The sequence below is a fragment of the Chamaea fasciata genome, unplaced genomic scaffold, assembly GCF_029207755.1.
Source record: "Chamaea fasciata isolate MVZ Bird 193981 ecotype frontalis unplaced genomic scaffold, bChaFas1.0.hap1 SCAF_29, whole genome shotgun sequence".
Classification (NCBI taxonomy): Eukaryota; Metazoa; Chordata; class Aves; order Passeriformes; family Sylviidae; genus Chamaea; species Chamaea fasciata.
Genome location: NW_027094114.1, coordinates 1,315,850 through 1,337,846, shown reverse-complemented (window position 1 = coordinate 1,337,846; position 21,997 = coordinate 1,315,850).

Below are 21,997 nucleotides of genomic sequence, written 5' to 3'. Positions count from 1 at the left end.
GCCCGATTGCCAAACGTACCAGGGCAAAAAGACCAGAATCAGTTTTAAAAGCCCCATTGAAAAAAGCAGTTGGCAAACAGGGGCCATTGTATGTGAAAATTCCATACTGCCTTATTGAGTTAGAACAGTGGGGAAATATAAAGAGAACCCAGATAAAGTAGCAACATTAGTAGAATGGGCAATTAACTCACAGAACCCTGACTGGGCTAATTTGAACTCTATGTTAGACATATTACTTTACCCGACTGAGAGAAGAATGGTCAACAAAGCCATCACAACATCAGTCGAGGCAAGCATTGCAAATGGATTACTTCAAGGCACTGTCCCACAGATATTCCCCCTTGAAAATCTGGGATGGGATCCAAATATACCAGAACAAATGGTGAGGTTAAAACGATATCGAAGCCTGGTGGTATATGGGTTAAAACATGGTGTCCCTAAAGCTATAAATTGGTCAAAGATTTACCAAGTAAAGCACAATTATGATGAATCACCCACTGATTTTTTGAAAAAGCTAGGAGAAACTGCTGTCAAACACACAGATTTAGATCCAGAATCAAATGATGGCAAAGCACATCTAGTACCTTTGTTTATGGGTCAAACCTCAAATGATATAAGAGGAAAGCTGCAAAAGATAGAGGGAGTTCGAGACACAGAGAAACTGCTAGAGGTTGCCTGGAAGGTGTTTCAAGACAGAGGCCCAACTGAAAAAGTTAAATCCCAAGCTAGTAAGAAAGCAACTCAGGAAAAGTCATCCAAATAAAATTTTTCCTACAGAGAAGGACCAGTGTACATACTGCAAGAAGTAGGGACATTGGAAGAATGACTGTCTAGCACTGAAAGAAAAAATCCGCAGTTCCCCAACTCCCAGCAGTACAAACCTCAAGCGGCTCAAGTTCTGAGTGACGGAGATCAAAGGTTTTTTCCCTGGCAGAACCTTGGTTGTAGATAAGCTGGGGAAAGAGGATATTGAGTTTCTGGTAGATAGTGGAGCTGCTTATTCTGTGTTAATACCTTAGAAGGGAAACTCAGTGACAGTACTGTACATGTTATTGAGGTGATGGGGGTAACTGAAACACGGCCTTTCCTCCAACCTTTAAAATTTAAGGTGGGGAAGCACTGGGTAACCCATCAATTCCTTTACATGCCTAACTCCCCTCAACCGTTACTGGGGGAGGGACTTGCTAGAGAAATTAGAAGCAGAAATTAAATTTAAAAAAGGGGGAGGTGTACAAGTTGTAATTCCTGAATCTAAATTTGTCCAAGTTGCTGCACTTTTTATACAGGAAAAATTTAAGGAAATCCCCATGGAGGTTTAAAATGTGGTAAATTCAATACTGTGGGCCAGTGATATCCCAGGAAGATCCAAACAAGCAGAACTAGTGAGTATTGCACTCAAACCACACCAGTATGGCAAAAATAATACTCTTTGAAAGTAGAGAACCGTAAGGGATTGGCATCTGAAATGGAAAAATTCCTGCAACATGAGTTATTAGTGCAATGTGAGTCCAAATTCAACATCCCCATTTTAGCTGTTAAGAAAGAAGATGGTAAGAGTTATCAATTAGTACAAGATTTAAGAGCGACTAACAAAATTACAGAGGACATACACCCGGTAGTAGCAAATCCCTACACCCTTTTGACCACACTGACAGACAATTAGGGTGGTTTACTGTTGGAGACCTGAAGGATGCCTTTTTCTGCATTCCTGTGCATAAAGACAGCCAAGAGCTCTTTACTTTTGAGTGGGAAAATCCTGAGACAGGGAGGAAAACTCAGCTCACTTCGAAAGTTTTACCTCGAGGTTTCCACAACAGCCCAACAATATTTGGAAATCAGCTAGCAAAAGAATTAGAGGACTGGAGAAGACACTAGCCAGAAGGAGTTATTCTTCAATATGTGGATGACATCCTGATTGTGGCCAGAACTAGAGATGACTGCATACAGCTTACCCTAAGTTTATTAAACTTCTTGGGACTGAGTGGGTACAAAGTTTCTGAAGTCAAAGCACAGATTGCCAAAAAAGCAGTAGTTTACTTGGGGCTTGAGATCCTCCCTGGACACCAACAGCTCAGCAAAGAATTAAAAGAAGCCATTTGTTGACTCCCAGAGCCCCATACTGTGAGAGAGATGCAAGCTTTCCTGGGAATGGTAGGTTGATGTTTGTGGATAGCTAATTATGGACTGCTGGCAAAACCCCTATATGGGGCATTAAAAGCAGCCAAAAACGGAATTATCATATGGACTGAAAACACTAGAGCAACTTTTAAACAGCTGAAAGCCTGAAAACTCACTCTTGGATGACACATTGTAGTGTATGTACCCTATGCTGTAGCAGCTGTACTGGAACAAAAGGGGAGACATTGGCTCTCTGGTAACCGGATGCTTAAATATCAAGCACTGTTATTAGAACAGGATGATGTTACCCTGAGAACAACTTCTGTTGTTAACCCTGCCATGTTTTTGTCCTCCACCTTAATTGACAAGGAGCCTGAACATAACTGTTTACAGACACCTGACCTGAAAGATGCACCCCTGGAAAATCCAGATTGGGAGCTTTTTACAGATGAGAGCAGCTTGATGAAAAATGGCAAAAGGATGACAGGCTATACAGTAACCACATGGGATAAGGTGATAGAGGCAAAGGCCCTGCCAGCAGATGTCATGACAGAAAGCCGAACTGATTGCACTGACGAGAGCCCTAGACCTGAGCGAAGGAAAGAAGGTAAATATATAAACTGATTATAAATATGCATTTAGTGTTGTACACACCCATGGAGCCATCTGGAAAGAGAATGGACTTCTGAACACTCAAGGTAATAAAATCAAACATTCTCTACAAATACTCGCCCTCTCAGAGAGCATTAAAAAACCTGCAGAAGTAGCTATCATGCATTTTAGAGGTCACCAAAAAGGGAAAACCACTCCAGAATTGGGAAATCGCTTTGCTGATAAAGCAGCAAGGACTGCAGAAAAAGGTATTCTCTTAGTAATTCCACAAAAAGAGATTGATTTGTCTGAGTTCACCCCAAAATATGACCAAGCAGACCATAAACTAATCAAGTTTCCTAAAGCTGAGATCACAGAAAGTGGATGGGTGGTTACACCAACAAATCAGGTTGTAGTCCCACCCCTGATCCTTCAAGACCTATCTCAAAGAGAACACAAAAACACACATTTTGGTGTTGAAAATCTTCGGAAACATCTAAAAAAGGTAGTAATAGGAAAGGAAATAACTGACATTATACAGTCAGTAGCGAGCAAATGTGAAATCTGCTGGAAAAACAACCCTGACACAAGGAAAAGAGTTGTATTAGGAGTAACAAAGGCAGGGGATCTTCCTGGAGATTACCGGCAAATAGATTTTGTGGAGTTACCACGCAAAGAGGGATACCGGTGCATACTGGTATTAGTTGACACCTTCAGTGGATGGCCAGGGGCTTACCCCTGTCACACTAATACAGCCATGGAAGTGGTGAAAGTTTTGCTCAATCATATAATTCCAAGGTTCGGGGTTCCCTTGGGGATGTCATCAGATAGGGGACCACATTTTGTTGCAACAGTGGTTAAGGAAGTTAGATTTTGGGAATTACTTGGGATCTGCATACACCTTATAGACCCCAAGCGAGTGAGAAAGTTAAACGTATGAATGAGACTCTCAAAACACAAATTAGCAAAATTTGTCAGAAAACTTCTATGACATGGATTCAGGCCTTGCCTATAGCTTTACTGAGAATCTGCATACAACCAAAGAGGAGGGATAGCATCAGTCTCTATGAAATACTGTATGGCAGACCATATCAGGTCCCACATATTCCAGGTGAAATTCACATGAAAGAGAAACTTGATTTACAGGGATATATAATGGCTTTAGGTTCCACTTTGCTGAAGTTCCAGACTTACATTGTGTTATCCAGACCCATAGGACTGGACACACCTCCTCATCCCTTCCAACTTAGAGACTGGGTCTACATTAAGTGGTGAGACCGTGATCCTCTATAAGCCAGGTGGAAAGGACCATTCCAAGTTCTGCTGACCACCCTCACCACAGTCAAAATCGCTGGCAAAGGACCCTGGATTCACTACTCCATAGTTAAGAAAGCTGCTTCTCCTGAAACAACTGTAAAAAGAGACTGATAGACAAAAACATGCTTTAAATGATTTCTCCACTGTACCTAAAGAACTGTTAACAGTAATCATTATACTTCTTTGCATGATACCTAACTGTACAAGACATTGCTACTGTTAGATGTTTATTACTCTTTATTACTATTATTATTATTGCTAGATATTTATCTATTTTTAGATATTTACTGATACTAGATGTTTACTGTTATTAGGTATTTATATCTGGTTAGATGTGTATTATTGTTAGATACTTACTTGGTTTTGAATTTGTTATTAAATACTTATTATTCGTAGATATTTAGAATAGACTTGACAAGGAAAAGGCCTTGTCAAGCCTCTAAAGGGGGGAAATGATGCCTTAAGTTTTACCTTTTATGTTTTTTCAGATTCTGTGCTGCCTAAATGTGCAGTTCTGAGCCTCATATCAAGTGCTAGTAAGCTCTCTTCACGGCGCAGGTAGACAAAACAAATCCTTTTCCTGCTGGAGACCAAGGACAACAAGTAAAAGTTTCAGGCCCAAAAGCATAAACAATGGAGGACTGAAGAGAGAAAACAAGAAGGATGGGACTTCACAACCTGAAGGTGTAATTGGACAGTTAAACCCCCACATGCAAATGGACCAAAACTTATAAAAGTGTGAAACCTCATGACCTGTTTGGCATTTTGTGACCATCTTAAGTCCACCTTGGGTGTAGCCCTGGTCAGACTCTTGTCCTGCCCAAGGTGTACCTTAAAGGCCTTTTAATAAATATCTACTTTATTCTCTCGCTCTGTCCAGTCTGTTTCAGGTCAGCCTTCCCAACACATCAAAACCACAGTGGGAATAACCATTCCAGGTGCTTCTTACCACATTCACTGCAATTAAGATCAAAAAACAAAGTGTGTGGATCCATCACACTCAAGTAAAGAAGCCTCCAGAGACCCCCCTGGAAAGTAACACCAGGTGATGATGAACTGAAACTGAGACTTACTCGAGCAAAATGAATGCATTGTGGTTGGGAATATTTAGTAATTCAGCTTGCAGAAATTTTATCAAGAAAATTGTTTTGTTTGTAATCATAATTATAACCCAAGAATTGGAAAGTACCTCTAGCCAGAACAATGCTGAGTGGCCTTGGTCCCAAGCTTTTATTCAGTACACTGGATCCATGGGAGAGTATTCTGATATAAAAGATCCAAACCTATCAACTGTGGTCATGCACAAAAACCAAGTATATGAAAGGCAAGAATGGCAAAAACAGAGGTTATGGTCACTTCAAGGGACTATAGGAGAGGTAATTAGAATAAGATGCCAGATGATTAATGGGACTACCCATAAGAAAGCAATCCAAATTAGGGTCTCAACAACCCCTATAGATGATCAGTGAGAGTTTTGTAATTGTTTAAATGAATTGGACTGTTGGTATAATTTTACATTAGTACAGACTGTTGAGGTGGTTTGTCTTTGGACCCATGACACTATTGGGCTCTCATTTGAATTTACTGTGCTTGCAAAGGCAGGCAAGGCCATTGCTTGCAGAAGCAGGATGAAAAGAATGCAATGCTAGCAGATAAGAAAGAAACTGCCTGCACAAGGCTGTGATAAGGAAGACTGTTTGGACCAAGACTGGCCTTGCGGCTTGAACTGCGACCAAGAAGCCAGTGAGCATGCGCAAGAGGACGAGGTGAAAAGTTCAAATCCAAGGAAGACTTGTCTTACTACATCATGAAGACCACCGTACAACCAGTGGAGGTCACTGCACAAGTGCAGAAAGACTGATAAGCTCATTTTAATACAAAGCGAGGCTAGACGGGGTAGGTAATGAATATGTGTAGGCATATGTCATGGATTAACACAGTTTGGTTTTTAGTTAAAGAGGAATATAGAATACTGCCCTGTCAGGACCTTGGAGTTGTTTTGGAAGGGAGAGGCACCTATCAGAAGCCACTTTTAGATACTGACATATTGGTTAACTACCGAGGAATGACGTTGTGAATACACATAAATCTGAGACTGTGTCTGAGCAGGCCCTTTTCCTCCCTGCCTTGGAAGAGGTAAGCTGGCCCTGGCTCCCGGCTCCTGGGCCAGGTGATTCCTGGGAAGGTGCCAGGACAAGTGACTCCCGGGTTAGGGGAGGGGAATATGCCCCTCATCCCCACCTGGATCGTGTCTCCAGCAGCTGTAAAACACCTTGCTGGTCCCTCAATGGGGCAGGGGCGAGGGGGGGGGGAAGCTGGCCTGTGGCCCTGGGCCCTTTCCCCCAGCAGGCGGAGGGGAGCCTGCAGCTTCTGATAGCAGCTCTGAGCTGGGCCACCCCAGATGAGACCAAGAGATGGGGGCAGGAGGCATCTACCAGCCAGGCTGCTCTGAGATCTCTCATCCCTGCTGCTTTTGAAAATAGTAGAGGCTGCTGCCTGGCAGAGATCATATGATCACCGTAGGCTTGGACAAGTTTTAACTTTTTCCTGGTACAAATAAGACTTTTTAAAACTCTAATTCTCCTTTTAAGGAAAAGGACAAAGTTATTGAATGTAGAGAAGACACATCATGAAGTCAGTGAAGAGAGAGTGAAAGTCCTAAGTGGGACAAAGGAGGAGGAGTGGCCTCATTTGGCTGGACTTTTCTGGCGAAACCATGGAGAATGGACTATTTCCTGTAACATATAAATGCTGTTGGGGGGGATGCATGGCTCTAGTTAAAAGTTGTGGACTGATATAACTGAGATTTAATGGAGAATTTTGAATAGAGGAAGAAAAGTGATATGAAGCCCCTTGCTCCTAGGGAAAAAGAATATCTCTAGTTTTAGAGATGAAGATGATTTTGGAGATGAAAGAAGAGAATTTTTTTCTTATACTAGAAGAGGCATCCTTAAACAGTATCCCTAATAAGCTGATAGGCCCATATAAAGCCGTGGGATTTCACAGTTTGGAGAGTTTTCTTTCAAGCGGCTGCAGATTTGTGACATGGGAGCCACCAGAGGACTGTTTCTCTTGTGGCAATGTCTCCATGGGACTCTAAGAGAGACTCCTCTCCCAAAGAACTGATGAAAGAGTATTTTTAAAATGGTGAAACTGACTGAAAATCACAGGTTTTGTCTCTTTATGCTGTTTGTAGGAAAGTGAACACTTGTGGGGAGAGGAAGAGTGTTTTGAAAGTTTCATTTTTATTTTTTTTTTCTTTTTAGTGTGTGTTAATAAATCTATTTTTATATCTTAAAGTTCGGGCCTGCTTTGCTTCTCTTGATACTATCTCACAGAGGGAAAAAGGGAGTAAACACTCAAATCATTACACTAAATTTGAGAGACAGGTGAACGTGAAACCACTACAGCGTATTGTGCAACTTAATGCATATGTAACATTTTAGAGAATAAATAGAGAGTGGTGAGTCTTTAGTCATGCATGCTTTAGGAGAAACAATGCCCCTGGATAAACATACCTACTTTACAGCTCCTGACGGGTTGTGAAGTCATTTCCATGAATCAGAACCAAGGAGACGACTGTGATGTAATGGAGTCTCAAGGAACCAAGGGTCAATTATAAACACATGCGGCTTTCATGAAACTAAAGAGAACATTGTGAAGCAACTGAATTTCATGGATCCAAGGCTCTCCTTTGAGCAAGTAGGGCCTCATTAGACACAGTTGTCCCTGGGACATTGCCAGGCATAGTAGAAACAGTGCCCCATTATTGCACAGCAAGGCCTCATGGCACCTGGGAGACCACTGTGTGGCAATGGAATCTGTTGGAAGCAAGTGTCCATTGTGACACAGCAAGGCCTCATGGCACACAGGGGACCATTGTGATGCAATGCAATCTCTGGGAACCAAGTGTCAACTGCAAGCACAATGGGGCCACCTTGAAGTCAGGTGCAACATGGATATTGCCAGGGCAGGCGGAACTCAATGTCCATTGTGATATAGTACAGGCTCAAGAACAACAGTAGAGAACAGTGTCACCATGGAATCTTAGGGAACCAAGTGTCAATAGTAAACACAGTCGGGCCTCATGGAGGCCGGGAGATCATTTTGACATAATGGAAGCTCATAGAAAAAAGGCTCCATTGTGACACATCTGGGTGTTAAGGTACGAAGGGGACCACTGTGATGCAACGGAATCTCAAGAAACCAAGCGTCAATTATAAACACATCAGGCTCTCATGATACTAAGGAGAACATTGTGATGCAGTGGAACCTCATGGAACTAAGGCTCTACTTTGAGCAAGATGGGCCTCATGGGACACACGTGTCACTGGGACATTTCCAGGCCTAGCAGAAACAAGGCTCCATTATTCATTATGACACAGCAAGGCCTCATGGCACTTGAGAAGCTACTGTTTCACAATGGAATCTGTTGGAAACAGGCGTCCATTGTGACATAGCAAGGCCTCATGGCACCCAGGAGACAACTGTGACGAAATGCAAGCTCTGGGAACCAAGTTTTAACTGCAAACAAAACGGGGCCTCATTGGAGCCAGGTGCTACTTGGATATTTCCAGGGCAGGCAGAACTCAGTGTCCATTGTGACACAGAACAGCCTCAGTATCACCAAGTATGGGGGTATCATCCACCATTGCCTGCTACAAGACACCCTGAGGCCTCCGGGGGCTGACTCTGCCTGCTTGGGTAGGACCCTCGGATGCTGCACCCTTGAACCGACGTCACAAGTGAGTTATGGACCCCCTCCCCATCCCTGCTTCTGCATCTTGTGTTGAGAGCACCGCGTGTGGACCAAGGTTCAACTGCAGAGATTGGGCACTGCACCTGCATCTTGGAGGACAGGCTGCCACATTCCAGCCAAACTGCTCCAGAGATCTTAGAAGGCAGATAAGACGCTTCAAAGAGCAGGAAAAAAAAGGCAAATACAACTCCTCTCCCCCCACCCTTTCTCAGCAGCAACAAAGGTAGCACAGTGTGGTGGTGACCTATCCTATGCTTTTTAAAGTAAACTTGTCCTTTTCTAACTTTTCTCTACTTTTTCTTTCTCTTTGCCTCTCTTGCTATTAAATAAAGATATATGAAATTTTTGGCATCAACATTTAATCTCGTTTGGTTTTAATATCGGGGTTTTTTGGTAATATTTTGAACCTTCAAAGTTCTTTCCGTTTTATACACAGAAACTTAGGGTTTTTTGCTCTTCTGGGTTTAAACTGGTTCATACTCTCTCCAGTTCAATTACTCCCCAAGAGGGAATGACAGCTCTGATTACACTATGGAAAAGTGTGGGACATTCAATGAGGGGATTAATGGATCTTTTCATCCTCCTCATCCTTCTATTTGGATCCTCAGTGTGATCAAATACTGTTATGTTTGGAATTACAGCCCCAAGGGCACAGGCATGATCTTTATCTAAGGGCAGAACTTACCAGACCTCATTTTCACATATCCAATACCACCCTGAGAGGCTGTTCTTATGAAGAGCTTTGGATACATTTTGGCCTAAAGTCACATGCAAATTTTGGGGCCAAACTTGAATCATGGTTACCAACTGCACAAATAACAGGCACAAAAGAACAGTTTAAATCACATCCTGGTTTTAATCAGTCTCTGTTTTGCAGTTGTTTCAGGAGCAGAGGTCTTTGTAACTCTGGAGCACCTCCTCCCATTTCTTCTCCACTGACCTTGGTGTTGCCATGTTGTTTTCCCTCACATGTTCTTGCCTCCTCCTCTTCCCTAACTAGAAGCAAAAACCTGTTACTTTGTTTTGATTTTCTTCTTAAATATATCATAACAGAGGCATTACCAACCTCTCTCATTGGCCCAGTTTTGGCCAGCAGCATGTCCATCTTTGATTTATTAAATATGGATATTGATCTAGTATTGATACCAAACTTTGACGGACAAAAGACTAACAGTTTAGAGTTAGAAAGTGTATGCTTTAAAATTCATGTCTCATCTTCAGTGCCGTCAGCCATTGGCTCTGCTGGACATGGTGGGAAGCTTCCAGCAGCTTCTCACAAGAGCCGTCTTTGTGGCCCTTCCTGCTGCCAAAAACCAGGCCATGCCAAACCAATACACTGTCCTACTGATGCCTTGGAGTGGCTACCTAGAACAAGACAAGATTAAGAGAATAAAAGCCGGTATTTATTAAAGGCCTTCAACAGGTACACCTTGGGCAGTCAGAAGGCTCCCAGAAGCTACACCCAGGATGGACAATGGTCATGAGTTTTTCAGACAGTTTTAAGTTTGGTCCATTTACATATCAGGGGTTAATACTCCAATTACAGCTTCAAGTAATGAAGTCAGATATCCCCAGTTTGCTCCTTCCCCAACTCAATTTTGTTTATACTTTTCAGGGCCTGAGGCAGTAAGGTATCCCTGAGTTTCAGGCCTAGAGGAATTGTTTTGTCTGACCAAAATGTGAAGACGGTAACCAACACTCTGTATGGAGTTTAGAGTTGTACACTAAAGCAATACAGAATTTGAAACATATAAAAGCTAAAATCCTAAGGCATCACTATCATTTAACATAGTCTCCAGACTGGAACAGATGAGCAGGTGTGTTCAATCCTATCGGTCTGGGTAACACAATGAATCTGTGGAGCTTCTGCAAAGTGGAACTTAAAGTTAAGTTATTAAATACCTCAGTAAGTCAATTTTCCCCCTCATATTTGATATAGTCTGCCCTGCAATATTTCATAAGGACTTATGTTTTCTCTCCGCCTTGGTTGTATGTGGATTCTCAGTAAGGCTATAGGCAAGGCTTGAACCCATGTCATGGATGTTTTTGACAGATTTTACTAACTTGTGTTTTGAGGGTTCCATTAACACGTACAACCTTACCACTTGTCTGGGGTATGTAGAGAATTTACAGATCCCAAACAATTCCCAACATTTGACTAACTTCCCTGATCACTGGGGCCTCAACCCCAAAGGAACCCCAAACCTTGCAATGTTAGTGAAATGGGTAAGCTTCAGGCCATTCACTAAAGTTGTCAACCAACACCAATACATACCTGTATCCTTTGTGTGGTAACTCAGCAAAATCTATTTGCCAAAATTCTCCAGGAAAATCCCCTGCCTCTGTTATTTCTAACACAACTCTTTTGCTCATGTCTGGGTTGTTTCTACAACAGATTTCACATTTGCTTACTAGAGACTGCACAATATCAGTCATTTCCCATTCTATTACTACCTTCTTCAGGTGTTTCAAGGGGTTGTCTCTTCCCTTATGGGTGCTTTCATGTTCTCACTGAGGTGGGACTACAATCTGTCCCTCTGGTGTGGCAGTCCATTCACTTTCTTTGATTTCACCTTTAAGGGACTCAACTGACTGGTGGTCTTTCTGATCATACTTTGGGGCAAACCTTGACAGATCAATTCCCCTCTCTGGCACTACTGTTAAGATGCCTTTTTTTGCAACCCCTTTTACTTTCATTAGAAAAATTATTCCTTAATTCAGGAGATGTTTTCCTGTTTTGATGAGCTTTGCAATGTGTCCTGGGGGTGACTTTATGATGTTAGTATCCCCATTCATCTGTTTAGCCCAGTAATAGGTTCTGCACCTTTAAGACTGGTTCTGAGAGTGAAGGGGAGGAAAAAGAAGTGAGAAGTTTGTTTACAGAAACTGCACTCACTCTCCCCCATCCTTCTCCTGGACTGTGTTGTCTATAGACAGACAGTAAGAGAGATCTATCCTTTACTTTTTAGTTAGTTTTTTGCTAGCTGAGGCAGAGAAGTTCCCTGGACTGTAGGTTTTTTTTTTTTCTTTTTCTTGGAACAGTTTAAACCTATTCTAGACTGAAAAACCCAGAAAAACACCCTGAGCTCACGCCTGCGGCCCACTGGAGCCCAGGACGGCATTTTTCAGCACCGGCGAGACTGATAAGAAACTGAGAGAGCTGAGCTACAACCCGTGGCAAGGACTTTCTCAATTTTTCCATCTGTCTTCAGAACAGCGAGAGGTTTTATTGTTTAATACTATTCATTTTTTTAATGCTTGTGAACACTTTGCTTGCTGAATAAACATTTTTTCCACTTTTCTCTAAAGATTTTTTTCCCGAACCAGTTAAGGGAAGGGCCGCTTAAATTTGCTTTCTACAAGGACCCCATTCAGAAGTTTCCTACCAAATTTGCCCTAAACCAAGACACAATTCATAAAAGCTACTTCTCTAGAATCCCAAATACTCTGTAGCAGCACATGGATCTGTTCAGTATGTTTCATCCAACTACCTTGAAGAGTTGGCAGTCCTCTTTCCTTCCAGATGACTCCATGGACATACACAATATTAAATATATTTCAGAATTAGTCTGTATTTTTTACCTTCTTTCCTTTGCTCAGTTCTAGAGCTCTCATCTGTGCAATCAGTTCAGTTCTTGGTGATGATACATCTGATGGCAAGGCCTTTGCCTTGATTACCTGGTTCATGGTTGTCACTGAATAGCCTGTCATCTGTTTGCCATCTCGCACAAAGCTACTCTCGTCTGTATACAGCTCTGTTGGGGGTTAGGTTTGTTCCTTCTTTCTCTAAAGAATTTTTTCCCCACAAGTTACCAAGGAGACCAAGTGTTGGATACTTGAGAGTACTTAAACGAAACAAAGAGGTGGACAAAGGTGGAAGGGGGAGATAACAGCAGGTAAAAGACAAAGCTTGAGGCAGCTGCGCGCTTTTCTTTTTCTGGCGTTCGGGGAGACGCGTGTCTGCCGCTCCTCGAGGATCTCAGCCGCCGCAAAGCACGCCGAGCAGAGAGCGGCTGTTGCTGGCTGGAAGAGTTTTCACTGTGGCCAAGGGGATCCAGTCCTGCGAAATCTACCATCACGGGTTCGGCCTAAATCCTGAGTTTTCCCTGCCACCTGGGGGAGCTGGCCCAGGCCCTGCCTCGCCTTCGGCTTCTTCGGCGCTGCTCCTCTTGCTACAGTGTGACCCTGCACCCCCTGCACTGCCGGGACATCCTGCCCCTGCCTGCCGGGACACCCTGCCATCCCAGCTACCAGCCCGGGACTTTTCCACTGTTTCAGCTTGGTGCTCTGAGGATCCTGCAGGGACACCGAAACCAAACTGCCCTGGGTTTTGTGAAACAAAGCCCCCAAGGTTCTTGGTACTGTTGTCGTTTGTCATTAATGCTGTAGTTGTTTGGTGGGGGGGAGGGTTTTTTGTGTTTGTTTGCTTTGTATTACATACTAGTAAAGAACTGCTATTCCTATTTCCCAAATCTTTGCCAAAGAGCCTCTGATTGTAATTTTACCTGGCAGATACCTGTCTTCCCAAACCAAGACAGATTTTGGCACCCAACGTGAGGCTTGAGGGCACTGAGAAAAGAAAAGGGAAGAGAAATAGCGGTTCTTAACTAACCTAGTACTTTCTTTTGTGTGCGTTGGATATAAAAACCTCATTAGGCTGCATCATGTAGTCTAACTTAGCCTGGTTTGGATGGCATGAGTTTGTGGCTGTATTCCTTTCATTTGCAGGCCCTTATCTAAACATGGGCCCTATAACTAAAGCTACTGTGACTGTCATCCAGTTTATTTTATGGCTTAATAAGGTGAAGAACTCATGGATTTTTAATTTCCTCTGGAAGGCAGGTACATGGATTCAGGGCTATCGTACACTAACTGTGTGTTTTTGGAGTTACTTTAACAATGGTACTGTTGGGGGTTGGGTTTGTTCCTTCTTTCTCTGGGGAATTTTTTCCCCACGGGTTGCCAAGGGGACCGGGTGTTGGATACTTGAGAGTGCTTGGCTGAAACAAAGAGATGGACAAAAGGTGGAAGGGGGAGATAACGCAGGTAAAAGACACAGCTTGAGGCAGCTGCGTGCTTTTCTGCTTCCGGCGTTCGGGAGACGCGTGTCGGCCGCTCCTCGAGGATCTCAGCCGCCGCAAAGCACGCCGAGCAGAAGCTGAGTCCCTTTTCTGCCTCGCCTTCGAACTTCTTCGGCGCTGCTCCTCTTGCTGCAGCGTGACCCTGCACTCCCTGCGCTGCCGGGACATCCTGCCCCTGCCTGCCGGGACACCCTGCCATCCCAGCTACCAGCCCGGGACTTTTCCACTGTTCCAGCTTGGTGCTCTGAGGATCCTGCAGGGACACCGAAACCAAACTGCCCTGGGTTTTGTGAAACAAAGCCCTCAAGGTTCTTGGTACTGTTGTCGTTTGTCATTAATGCTGTAGTTGTTTGGTGGGGGGGGGAGTTTTTTTTTGTGTTTGTTTGCTTTGTATTACATACTAGTAAAGAACTGCTATTCCTATTTCCCAAATCTTTGCCAAAGAGCCTCTGATTGTAATTTTACCTAGCAGATACCTGTCTTCCTAAACCAAGACAGGTACCTACTGTGAGGAAATGAAACCAGGGGAGGTTTTTTTTTCCCAACCCTTTACCCACCTCTTTGGGTCTGCCCCACCAGTTTTTGAAGGGTTTAAATCCTCTCTGAATGCTAATGATATCATACAATGGCTGGTGCTGCTAATATGCGTATTCTATTTAGCATTCAGAGATAAGGGAAGATTGACCTGGATAACCACCCTGATACCTACCCCACAGAATAGGGATGATACCCCAGAGCCTGACTCTGCCCCACAGCCTGCCTCAGAAAGGACCCACCCAGATTGGGTTGAGGTTCTGGTAAAAGAGATGCATGAGATGGGCCAGATGCTGAGGGAGTACATTTCCCCAGCTCATGAAAAACCCTCCTCCTGCCCCGAGAAGGCAGAGACTGATGGTGCAGCAGTGGAACCCACAGACGTTACAACTGTCCAGGTTCCAGCTGAACCACAAGGGCAGCCACAGCCAGCAGCAGTCACCCCTGTGGAAACAAGGAAGTGTAAAGTGAAATCGTCAGATCCTGGTATTAAGGATAAGAAAGGAGGCTCCTCACAATCCACAGAAGAGCCACAGGTTGAGATCATCACTGAGTCCCTGACATATGAAAGTCTACGTAATCTGCAAAAAGATATTGCACAACGAGGACGTGAGGCTTATACAGCCTGGCTACTTCGAGTCTGGGACTTTATGGGTACAGGCGTACAACTGGATAGTGCTGAAGCAAGGAATTTGGGACCCTTGACCCAGGACTCAGGTATAAATCAGGTATTTGTAAGAGAGCAAAGGCCCCTTCCCCTTTGGGAACGACTTCTAATGAGCGTGAGAGAGAGATTTGTCCACAGAGACAGAATGCAAGAGCACAACAATAGAATGCGATGGAAGACCCTTGAGGAAGGAATCCAACAGTTGAGAGAAGTGGCAGTATTGGAAGTACTTTTTGGGAGGACCGGACAGCATGATAATGACCCCGACGAGGTTAGATGCACAGGGCACATGTTGTGGAATCTGGCAACTCATGGACCATCTCAATACGCCACATTCATCGCAACAATTAATGCCGAGGATAACCGAGAGACAGTGGGTTCTGTTGCCAACAAGCTCAGAAATTATGAAAGTATGATCAGTGGCCCAATGCAGGCTCATGTCTCTGCGGTGGTGAAGGAACTCAAAGAGGAGATGAGGGAAATGAGAGAGGAGATGAGAAGGAACAGTTCCCATGTAGCACCGGTGCGAGTCACAGGCCCCAGAATCAGAGCCCAACATCCCCCAGCGAGAGAGAGAGGGTACACCCCTCGAGCTGACCTGTGGTTTTATCTGCGAGACCATGGGGAGGACATGGGAGCATGGCATGGGACACCCACTTCTGTCCTGGCAGCATGGGAACGTGAGCTCAAGGAGAGAAACGCTAACAGAGGGAGTTCCACTAGAATGAAGGTAGCCTCAGCCTCCCATGACCAAGCTGCCAGGTATTACAGAGGTGGGAATGCTGTGTCAGATTCCCTCGAAGGAACCTCTACCATGTATGTCCAAGAAGGGAATAATACCAGTGCTAGAGGAGCCCTGCCTCTAGCCAGGAAGAGGCACAGAAAAATCGGGTTTTTTGGACTGTGTGGATTCGATGGCCTGGCACATCAGAGCCACAAAAATATGAAGCTTTGGTAGATACTGGGTCGCAGTGTAATCTAATGCGATCGGGACATGTGGGGGCAGAACCGATTTCCATTGCCGGGGTGACGGGGGGATCACAGGAATTGACTCTGGTTGAAGGCGAGGTGAGCCTGACCAGGAAGGAGTGGCAGAAACTTCCGATTGTGACCGGCCCAGAGTCTCCATGTATTCTGGGCATAGACTTCCTCAGGAATGGCTATTATAAAGATCCTAAAGGACTCAGATGGGCTTTTGGAATAGCTGCTGTGGAGACAGAGAACATTAAGCAGTTGAACACCTTGCCGGGACTATCAGAGAACCCATCTGCAGTGGGACTCCTGAAGGTAGAAGAACAACAAGTACCTGTTGCCACCTCGACAGTGCACCGTCAGCAGTATCGGACAAATCGGGACGCCGTGATCCCCATCCACAAGATGATCCGTGAGCTGGAGAGCCAAGGGGTGGTCAGCAAAAGCCACTCACCCTTCAACAGCCCCATCTGGCCTGTGCGCAAGTCTGATGGAGAATGGAGCCTGACTGTGGACTATCGTGCATTGAATGAAGTGACTCCATCGCTGAGCGCTGCTGTGCCGGACATGCTGGAACTTCAGTACGAGCTGGAGTCCAAGGCAGCAAGGTGGTATGCCACTACTGACATTGCCAATGCATTTTTCTCCATTCCTCTGGCTGCAGAATGCAGGCCTCAGTTTGCTTTCACCTGGAGGGGCGTGCAGTACACCTGGAACCGGCTGCCCCAGGGGTGGAAACACAGCCCCACCATCTGCCATGGGCTGATCCAGGCTGCACTGGAGAAGGGTGAGGCTCCGGAACATCTACAGTACATCGATGACATCATCGTGTGGGGAAAGACTGCAGCAGAAGTGTTCGAGAAAGGAGAGTGGATCATCCAGATTCTGCTGAAAGCCAGGTTTGCCATCAACAAGAGCAAAGTCAAGGGACCTGCCAGAGAGATCCAGTTCCTGGGAGTAAAGTGGCAAGATGGATGGCGGCAGATTCCCTCTGAGGTCATCGATAAGATCACAGCAATGTCTCCACCGACCAGCAAAAAGGAAACACAAGCTTTCCTAGGAGCCATAGGTTTTTGGAGGATGCACATTCCTGAATACAGTCAGATCGTGAGCCCTCTCTACCTGGTTACCCGCAAGAAGAACAATTTCCACTGGGGCCCTGAACAGCGCTATGTGCTAACCATAGTGGAAGCCACCACTGGTTGGTTGGAGACCTACCCTGTGCCTCATGCTACTGCCCAGAACACCATCCTGGGCCTGGAAAAACAAGTCCTGTGGAGACATGGCACCCCTGAGAGAATCGAGTCGGACAATGGGACCCATTTCAAGAATAGTCTTATAAGCACCTGGGCTAGAGAACATGGCATTGAGTGGGTGTACCATATTCCTTATCATGCACCAGCGGCCAGGAAAGTTGTATGGTGCAATGGCCTGCTTAAAACTACCTTGAAGGCACTGGGTGGGGAAACCTTCAAGAATTGGGATATTAATTTAGCAAAGGCCACCTGGTTGGTGAACACTCGAGGTTCCACCAACCGAGTAGGTCCTGCCCAATCTGAGCCCTTGCAAACCACAGACGGAGATAAGGTTCCAGTGGTACACATGAGAGGTATGCTGGGAAAAACTGTTTGGATTAATCCTGCCTCCAGCAAAGACAATCCCATCGGTGGGGTTGTCTTCGCTCAGGGACCAGGTTGCACCTGGTGGGTGATGCAAAAGGATGGAGAGACCCGATGCATACCTCAAGGGGACCTTTTTTTGGGGTGAACTACCCATGACAATGTGGCTGTATCCATATTTGCATATATATATTTTTAACAGTTAAAACTCAATGTAATATGTTGGTATGGGAAAAAAATTCGGGGTGGATAATGTTGGAGGTTAAGTTTGTTCCTTCTTTCGCTAAAGAATTTTTTCTCACAAGTTACCAAGGAGACCACGTGTTGGATACTTGAGAGTACTTAACCGAAACAAAGAGGTGGACAAAGGTGGAAGGGGGAGATAACAGCAGGTAAAAGACAAAGCTTGAGGCAGCTGCTTGCTTTTCTTTTTTCAGGCGTTCGGGGGTTCGGGGAGACGCGTGTCTGCCGCTCCTCGAAGATCTCAGCCGCCGCAAAGCACCCCGAGCAGAGAACGGCTGTTGCTGGCTGGAGGAGTTTTTACTGTGGCCAAGGGGATCCGGTCCTGCGAAATCTACCATCACCGGTTCGTCCTGAATCCTGAGTTTTCCCTGCCACCTGGGGGAGCTGGCCCAGGCCCTGCCTCGCCTTCGGCTTCTTCGGCGCTGCTCCTCTTGCTACAGTGTGACCCTGCACCCCCTGCACTGTCGGGACATCCTGCCCCTGCCTGCCGGGACACCCTGCCATCCCAGCTACCAGCCCGGGACTTTTCCACTGTTTCAGCTTGGTGCTCTGAGGATCCTGCAGGGACACCAAAACCAAACTGCCCTGGGTTTTGTGAAACAAAGCCCTCAAGGTTCTTGGTACTGTTGTCGTTTGTCATTAATGCTGTAGTTGTTTGGTGGGGGGGGAGGGTTTTTTGTGTTTGTTTGCTTTGTATTACATACTAGTAAAGAACTGCTATTCCTATTTCCCAAATCTTTGCCAAAGAGCCTCTGATTGTAATTTTACCTGGCAGATACCTGTCTTCCCAAACCAAGACAAGCTGCCAATCTGTATCTTCTGGAGGCACATCCTTCAGGTCTGGTCAGCTGGAATAGACCTCTTCAATGGTCTCTAAAGAGCCATACTCAGATATATTTTCAGTTTGTGTCAAGAACAGAGATATACGAGGATTGACAGGAAACATTTTCAAAATAACATTACCCTGTTCCAGGAACATGGCATGGGATACATGTCATTGATGTTCACAGAAGAAACAGTGAGTTGGATGCAACTCTTGGATGCAGCAATTCTTAGCTGCTGCCTTCTCCATTTCTCCAGTTTCTTTGCCAGCTGATTTCTGGATATAGTTGGGCTTGAAAGGAATGAGAAGGTGTCTTTAGAAACAAACTGTGGGCCTTATGGTAGATAAGGCTAGATATGGAGAGGTGAAAGAAGCAATGGGGGGGAACCATAAATTCCATAGGAATTCCACTAATTGACACAGACTGTTATTCACTCAAGACTGGGCCTAATCTCTGGATTTAGAAAAAAAAAACAGAGACACAAGGAACAAAAAAAGAAGGGGAGGTACACATTTGTTACATATAGGTAAAACCTTACAAAAGGAAGGCCTTGTAAAATCATGGCTCAGGCCTGCTACTTCATCTAAGCAGAAAAGGACTATGGGAAAGTGACTCAGCTGAATTAGAGGCAGAAAAACAAGTTATATAATCATTATGTGTTCACATTGTGGTGTATGGCAGCTGGTTGAATTATGTTTGTTATGATTTAAAAGTATGTAACTGATAAAGGCCTGACTGCTTTAAAAGGCCTGGTTTTTACAATAAAGCGGCTCTCCTTTACACCTGTCTGGGGACTCTGCGTCACTTCCGACCCTCACCTGACAGCTGGTGCCCGAACGACAGGAGATAAGATTACAGAGGGGGAGGACTGTGGCCGACAACGAAGACCTGTGGACCCAGAACATTGGGATACCAGATTGCAATGAAGTGATGGACTGCAGCTCAGCAAGGCAGACCCTTACAGCCCTCAGACTGCAAGCAAAGAGCAGAGCTCATCCTGCTACAACTACAGGGGACTTTCTTTGCAAACCACAATCTGATGGAGAGCAAGATGCCGGCACAGCTGATAAGGTTAGGTCAGTGGTGTTTTCTGGATGAAGAACCATGGGACTGTGAGTACCCTGGGACTGGGGAGGTGTCCTAATAGCATCGGTGCAGCTTACAGATATTGCAGCACTTTCTCCACTTTGGAACAACTTTTATTATGGGTTAAAGACCCCTGTAACTCTTTCCTAAATGAGCGAGACCTTGATGTTAAAAACTCCTGTGTGCAGCTGTGGCAGGGAGTGCTAGGAAAGATACTGATAACGAACACGGGCACAGATCCAGGGCACGGATCCTGGGAATGAATCCACGGAATGGATCCAGGAAACGGATCAATCCTCAATTTAGTGCGCAATGTTACGGGCAGTAATGAAAGCCCCCCCAGAGCTCCCCTCCCCCACAGTTAGCCTCATGGCTGGTATTGGCCCCTCAGGCTTTGAAGCTCCCCTGGCTCCTTGGAGCCCCCGCCCACGGTTGGTCCCTTGGCTGGTTTTGGCCACCCGAGCTTGAAAGCTCCCCGCCTGCTCGTTAGATCCCCCCATCCCTGGATGGCACCATGGCCGGTATTGGCCATTCAGGCATGTATGCCCCCCTCGGCTAGCCATCCACCCTTGCTGGGCTCCTGGAATGCTGCAGCTCCCTTGCCCTCTCGGGCCCCCGGGTGATATAGCCCCCCCTCGCCTAGCACTTGCCAAGACCTGCCAGCCAGCTCCATGGCCAACACACCCTCTTAGGCTACTCTGTTATCAGAAACTGCGGAGATGGGAGTTTGTCATTCAGGTAACAGGTGACGTTGCTTACTCACTAGAGCTCAGTTAAAACTAACCTTGTATTTTCAGTGAACTGTGATTTTTAACAGGATTGTTTACTGGAGAGATTCAAAGCTGGGTGAATGTAGTGTCTTCCTGCATATCAGTAACAGCAAGATCTAAATTCTTTAACAGAAATGCTGATATATTGCATGATTGGTAGAACTTGCCATGTGGGATGTGTCGCTAGAGGAGACAAAAGGAACCACACTCACCCATCAGAATGTGAGATGAGAAAGAAGGCACTTTATTTTTGGGTTCAGGGTTTAAATAGGGTTTGGACTTTGACCAGCAATTGGGGGACAAGGTTAACACCCCTTTGACCCCACTGGTCAAGCCAGAAGTCCATCAGAGAGAGGAATGCGAAAACAATCTTCTTTGTTTATGTTACAAGTGTGAGAAAGCTCCAGTCCAAGAATGAAAAGCATCAGAAGGCTGAAAAATCAGGGCGACAGGGATGTATACTCCTTTTTCAGGAATTCTGATTTAAAGGTCTGATTGGACTGAATTAACACTGATTCTTTGCTGTTATAATGGTGTTAACTATTACAAGGAAAATTAGAAACTTATATACCTGGAAAAATATTTGCAAGTGGATAATGTTTCAGTTTGTGGACAGGAAGGTTCATATTTGTAAGATGCAGTGCCCCCTCAGAAAATTTGGGAGATCCCTCCTTGGAAAAATTTTGGGTGGATATTAATGGAACAGCAAGTAGCTTTCAAGCCTGGTGTCAGCACATTGCATGATTCACAACACTTACTCGGAGCAATTAGCTAGGGGAGGCCCATGCCACTCATAAATCAGGTATTCCTTTGCTCACTTGAAGACAAACCTTGATCTTTATCTGCAGCAGCTATTTGAGAATTAGATATTATTAGCACGTGAAACTGCACTGCAAAGGCAGACAGAATTGTGCCAGCTTTACCAGTTTGCTTGCTTTTCACCTCACAACTTTAATAAGGTAAGTTTACTGTGAATCATTTGCCATGAAGACACGTGACAGCATTTCAGATGGGTGCACCTATTTAGTGACTCAAGTGTAGTTATTCTTTCTTGCCACGTATAAATTGAAATTGGACTTGATATCAAAACAGTTTAAGTACATTGGTAGCCCACAAGTGCAGTGAACAGTAGCTCACTCCATAAGAATAATCTGAAACCCTGACTTTGTAGCTGTTTATATACAAGTGTCAGTCTTACACACCTGCTGACCAACCAGTTATGTGTGCAGAGCTCATGGCAGTATTATATAACTAGGTTCTTGCTGTTTTAGCCTTCATTATTTAAATCTCATTACCTTTAATAGTCCAAGCTCAAATCTATTGCACAGGCAATCTCAAAAAGCTGTCTTGGCATCTGCAAACAGAGCAGGTTTGAAGGGCCATTTGCCAAGATGTACACTGTTGCCATTTTTCTGA